Raw genomic sequence first — 6,800 nt, 5'->3', positions numbered from 1 at the left:
ACTTCCGTAGTGATACTGCCTCGGAAACCCAAGGAGGGGTCGCTATGAGTCAGGGCTGACTCGACGGCACATAACAACAACAACAACAACAATACCTTACTAATAGTATGGCCTTCAAAAGTACCAAACCACAGGGAAGCCACAAGGTTCTGGAGGAGAATTGACTTGCCTTGAGTGGTCAGGTTCTCATGGATGGTCCCCTTCTGGGCAGGACCTCTATGTTGATATGAATGTCATGTTTTGTTCAGTTGTCAAGAAACTCAGAATATCATATAATGCTTGGTTATACTAACCATGAAGCCACAGGAGATCCATAGATTTTCTTCTTACAGAGTTTTGTGTTAAAAATGAGCTTTCTATTTTAAATAGGCTTACAAGAATCTTATAAGATTCCTTAAAGGCATTACAAAACAACCAGAGTATACTTCAAACTGATCTGTATAGTTTATTTACCATTAAACTTAACATTTTACCATTAAATTTAACATTCCCACTAATGTAAGTCAAGCACTTTGTCAGTGTACTTAAAAGACCCAGGTGTCTAGCTGTAGGAAAACAGTTTAATAAATTGCGATATTTTCCTGCATCAAATTCTAAAGGAAATATGCCATGAGAGGCCTTGTTTAAGACTCAGTATATAACATATACATCTAAATAGCAATGAACATTCATGAACTTACATGTTTCAACATGGGTAACTCTCAAAACAACATTGAATGAAAAAAGGGAGATACAACAAAATCTACCCAGTAGGTGTGGCAGAGAATGCTACTTGTCTTCCAGTATCTACTTTTCCTTTCTTCCACAGTAATAGAATTTTAGAAGGGAAAATAACCTCCCAGAAGGAAGACTTTCTTTTCTGGTCTTTCTTGCAGCCAGATGTGATCATGGCCAATGGGGTGTGAATGGAAGTAGTGCATGCAACTTATAGGCTGTGCCCTTAATGGGAAAGGTCCTTGACCTTATTTCCCTCTGCCTGGAATGTGGGCTTGGTAGTGAGCACTCTTGGCCATGCAGATGAGGGCAACACCTGTGATGGCAGAGCAATAAGACAGGGGGAGCTACCTGAAATACTTATGCTCTGACTCTAACATGAGAAAAAGATAAACTTTCTTCTTGTTTAAGCCACTATTACTTTGGTCTTTGTTTTAGCAGCTAAACCTATTTCCTAATTTTATATGATACTGTTTATGTAAGTTAAAACAAAGGAATATTACATATTTATGGATATGTATATTAAGTAAAGATGCTCTGGTGGTACAGTGCCTAAGGCATTTGACTGCTAACCAGAAGGTTGGTGGTTTAAACCTACCTGCTGCTCTGCATAAGGAAGATGGGGCAATCTACTTCCTTAAAGATTTACTGCCTTGGAAACCCAGTGGGGGTTGCTATGAGTTGGAATCGACTCAATGGCAGTGAGTTTTTGTTTTTTTTAAGTAAACTTTGGACTGGATACAGACTAATGGCCTTACAAGTGGAAGGGAAGGAATGGGACTAGGCAGGAGAGGAATACAGCCTAGTGTCTCTGTGGACACTCAACCATAAAGGAGTTTTCTCTTCTATATGTAGTATTCACTCAGCTATGTCAGAGTACGACAGAATTAATTCAATAATAAATGATGAAGATTGCGTATGTTTGAGCTATCTGTGATAACTTTAAAACAATCTATCTTCTGATGACTCTTAGCAGAGACTTTTTTTCCTTTGTATGAAGTGAGTAGATTAGAAGAAAATATTGGTGTTGTAGATTTACCTTTAAAACAAATCTGGGAGTTCCAGTAAGATGGAGGAATAGGCAGACAAACTACACAGACCCTCTACAACAAAGAAAAGAAAAACCAATTGACACAGATGGAGAAGATAATCCTGGATCCCTGATCTTTGAAAGGAGGGATACAGAAGTGGGCTAAACTCCAACTAGTAGAAGAACCTGCATGAAAATACTGAAAAAGGAGACAAACGGAGCCGTGGACTGTCAGTGATCCCAATGGCACAGACAGTTTGGATATTTCCAAGTGGTGTTAGGACCTAAGAATTAACCTAAAAATCAGCTCTGCTTGCCAAAGGCTGCAAGGAGGACTATACTGGTGGATGATGACTAAATAGGGAAACAGCAAAGAAGGCTACAAACTGAGCTGTGGACTTTTGGCTGTCTGGAGGGTGCAGCCATTTTGAATATTTACGAGCGGTTCGACCATTTTGGATATTTAAAATGACAGCATTCTCTCAGATTCCAGGGACCTAAGAATAGGTTCCATTTGCCAAAGACAGCATGGATATACTGGAGGCTGAGGACTGGAAAAGTGCAGTATTCCCCTTGTCCCTCTTATACTCCATACCCTCTTGGTGAATGGAGGTGCAGCCATCCCTCACTCCCACTCACCTTCTGGGCTGGCAGGAATTCCATCCCAGTTTGTGTGCTCTGATGGAGCCTGGGTACCCTGCCCTGCCCTTCCCAGATTTGTTTTTTGTTCCTTTTTGTTTTTGTGCTTTGTTTGTTTAAAAATTATTCCTCTACTTTTTTCTTCTTCTTCCTTTTTATTTTAATTCTTTCTTCTTCCCTTCTCAGGTTCTAATTTTTGGCTTTTTCTCTCTTCCCTTTTCCTGGTTCCCATTTTTTTCTTTCTTGTGGTTCTCCCCATCCCTTGTTTTTCTTTTTGCATTTTTTCCCATTCATTATTCTCTTACTCTACCTCTTTTCTTTTATTTCCCCCTCCCCAGATATTGTTTCCTTTTTCCATTCATATTTCTTTTGTCTTTTTAAAGTATTTCTTTAAATATTTCATCTCATTTATTGACTTGCCTCTCTTTTTTTTTCTTTTTAGTGATTGTTCTTGTGTGTTTATGTGGTGTGTTTTTTTTGTCTACTTGCTTTTACTTTTTTGGTGGTTTTTCGATTGCTGTTTTTCTCTGAGTGGGAGACAGCAACTGTGCCCATATGACCCAACCATACCCCCATCTCCTACAGCCCCAGCTACTGAGTGAGGGCCACCACTTGCTTCTGCACCAACTGCCCAATGATACACAACAGCCAGTATAAGCCTAAATCACCCTTAACTGCTCTTTACAGTTAACAGAGATCTGTGCAGCCACTCTCATTCTTTATCACACCCACCAGGAGACAAATGTTGAGTGCATACATGCTGCCAACTAGCGAATAGAGGAGCAGAGTACCCTACTTACTCAGATACATCCAAACAAAGAAAACGAAAATCTTAGATGAATCACTCCAACACACAATCATCAATCAAATAAAAATACAACAATGTCACAATGTCTCAGAGAAAACAGACCATCACAGTCCACACAAAGAATAAGATAAAGCAGTAGAAAGAAGGGAGCAGGATATAGACCCAGAACACATCCCTGAGGAAGAGGCAGTACTGGAACTCCCTGATAAGGAATTCAAAGAATTATATTTAGGTACCTTCAACAGATTGAGAGAAATCAAGGAAAACACTGAGAAAATTAAGGAAAGAACAGACAAAATCTTTCTGAAGACAGTATAAGAACAAAATGACAAAATAAATGAAAAATTAGAAATGATACAAAATCTACAGATAGAAATCCAGAAGATTAATACTAAAATTTCAGAAAAAGATAACACACTGAAATGGCAAAGGATTAGAATCTAATCAATGCATGACAGAATTAGTGGGATTAAAGACAAATACCTCAGTACTTCTCTGGAAAGGGATCAGTCAGAAAAAAAGATCAAAACAAAATGAAGAAAGCCTAAGATTCATGTGGGATACCATCTGTGGTGGTTAAGTTTGTGTGTTAACTTGGCTAGGCCTGGTTGAGTGGCTGGGCAGCTGGTGATAGTTATTTCCCATGATGAGACTGCCAATCAACTCCATGGTGCAACCTACCACAAGCAGCTGAGTAGCTGCTTTAGGAATGTGGTCTGCTTCCTGTTATAAGAAACAGCTTTGGGAATGGTCTCTAGCCTATGGCACACTTGAACCCTGAATCTAGCTGTGTCATTGTTTAGCAGCCTGCCATGCTCTGCTGACCTTGGGACTTTCAAGAGACTTGAATAAATGGCCTGCTGTGTGGTTTGGTAACATCAGGACTGTGCCTTTTTACTTAGCAACCTTGGGTTTGTCAGCCTCAGCAGAAAGCAGCTGAGTGAAGAAAAACCTCCAGCTTCAGTGGGCCAGGAGCAGGATGCAGAGCTGCAACCCAAAGGTTGAGGGGCTTTCACCCAGCCCCTAGAGCGTGGCACTTTGAACTTGTACTTAAAGCCTCCAAATTGTAAGAATAAACTCCTGTTTGTTAAAGCCATCCCATGTGTGGTATATTCTCGTCAGAGTGGCACTAGGTAAGCCATTCCCCAAGGCTTCTCCTTACATACAGGAAGACCACCACATCCCTAAGGCAGCTACTCAGCTGGGCACCATCAAAAGGAATAACCAACGTGTAATTGGAATTCCAGAACAGGAAGAGACAAATAAAACCACAGAAAAAATTGTCAAAGATTTGTTGGAAGAGAATTTCCCTGATATGATGAAAGTCGAGAATATATCCATTCACAAAGTCCAGTGAACCCCAAACAGGATAGACCCCAAAAGAAAATCACCAAGACATATCATCATCAAACTCACCAAAACTAAAGACAAAGAAAGAATCTTGAAAGCAGTATGGGAAAAATGAAAAGTTACTTACAAAAAGCAACCAATAAAATGAACCTCTGATTTCTCTGCAGAAACCAGGCAGGTGAGAAGGCAATGGGATGGTATATATAAAACCCTGAAGGAGAAATATTTCCAACCAAGAATTATATACCCAGAAAAATTGTCCCTCGAATATGATGGTGAAATTAGGGCATTTCCAGATAAGCAGAAATTAAGGGAATGTGTTAAAACCAGACTGTTCTGGCTACCTAGTGCTGCTCTGACAAGAATATGCCACAATTTGGATGCTTGAACAAACAGGAGTTTATTCTCTGTTTGGAAGCTTTAAGTCTGAGTTCAAAGTGCCAGCCTCTAGGGGCTGGGTAAAAGCCCCTCAACCTTGGGCTTTTGCTCTGCTTCCTGCTTCCAGCCCACTGGAGCTCTAGAGGCTTTTCTTCACTCAGACAGCTGCTGGCTGTTGAGGCTGACAAGCCCAAGGTTGACAAGTAAAAAGGCATTGTCCTGATGTCACCAAACCACACGGCAGGCCATTAATTCAAGTCTGTTGAAAGTCCCAAGGTCAGCAGAGCATGGCAGGCTGCTGAACAATGACACGGCTACATGTAGGGTTCAAGCATGCCATGAGCTAGAGACCATTCCCCAAGGCTTCTCCTTACATACAGGAAGAAGACCACATCCCTAAGGCAGCTACTCAACTTCTCACAGTAGGTTCCACCATGGAGTTGATTACCAGTCTCATCATGGGGAATAATACTACATCCAGCTGTCCAGCCACTCAACCAAGCCCAGCCAAGTTGACACACAACCTTAACTACCACACAGACCAACCTTACAGAAGATGCTAAATGGAGTCCTTTGGGCAGAGAACCAACATCAGGAAACAACCACCGACCATTAACACACGTGATAATATAACCCAGAAACCACCCAGTTATCGAAGTATCCAAAGTAAAATAGGCTTCCAAGATTGTAAACAGGGAACCAGAAACATCAACTGGCAAATGAGGGCAACTACAAACCCAAAAGAAGGAAAAAATTGTGTAGTTAAAGAACTTCTAAATGGTGAGGAAGTCAAGAGAATTGCAAGTCAGAAAGGACTGTTTTAAATTCAGGGAGAAAATTATAAATCACAGGATAACCTCAAAAATGGTGAAACAAACCTAGAAGACATAGGCATAATAATTGGTACAGGATTGAGCTGCAAAATAGAACTTGTAAGACAGATGCTGTTAGAGTTTTATTTGTTTCTTTTGTTGAGAATATACACAGCAAAACATATGCCAGTTCAACAGTTTCTACATGTACAGTTCAGTGACATTGATTACATTCTTCAAATTGTGCAACCATTTTCATTCTCCTGAGTGGTTCCTCCCCCATTAATATAAACTCACTGCCCCCTAAGGTTCCTATCTAGCCTGTCCAGTTGCTGTTGTCAATAGATCTTGAAAGAGCACAATGCTCAAAGCAGACCTTCTTTACTAGTTAAGCTAACTGTTGTTTGGTTTGAAGAAGACTTCTGGGGATACTTTTTGTTTAAGGTTTAAAAGTTATTTCAGGGCAATAATTTCAAGAGTTCTTCTACACTTTGTGGGTCCAGAAAATCTGGAGTGCATGAGAATTTGAAATTCTGGTCTGCAATTTCAATTTATGATCAGGATTCTTCTGTAGAACCTTTGATCAAAATGATCAGTAATGGTAGCCGGCCACCATCCAGTTTTTCTCATCTCATGACAAAAGAGGCAGTTATGGAGGCAATTAACCACACATTCAATTTCTTCCCTGTTCCTGACTTTCCTTCTTCCTCTTTTGCTCCAGGTAAATACAGACCAACTGTTTAACTTGAGTGGCCGCTTGCAAGCTTGTAAGACCCCAGGCACTATGCTACAAACTAGGAGGTAGAACAGAAACACTGAACATTTTATTAGGCCAATTAACTAAGATGTCCCATGAAACCATGACCATAAACCTCCACATCAAGGAATCAAATCCCATGAGGTTTTTGGTTATATATAAGCTGTTGCAGTTTTATAAGGCTTGCAGTGCAGGTGTTGCCAGGGGAAGGCTGACAACTGCACAGAGCCCCACAGGTAACATGTATCCTGATAAACTTTTCCATGGCCCAGACCTAGTCATCACGTTGCCAACTGAAAACTGAAACTGTCA

Source organism: Orycteropus afer, unplaced genomic scaffold, assembly GCF_000298275.1.
Source record: "Orycteropus afer afer isolate SDZICR_OR568_19922 unplaced genomic scaffold, OryAfe1.0 scaffold00874, whole genome shotgun sequence".
Classification (NCBI taxonomy): Eukaryota; Metazoa; Chordata; class Mammalia; order Tubulidentata; family Orycteropodidae; genus Orycteropus; species Orycteropus afer.
This window is presented reverse-complemented; position numbering follows the sequence as displayed.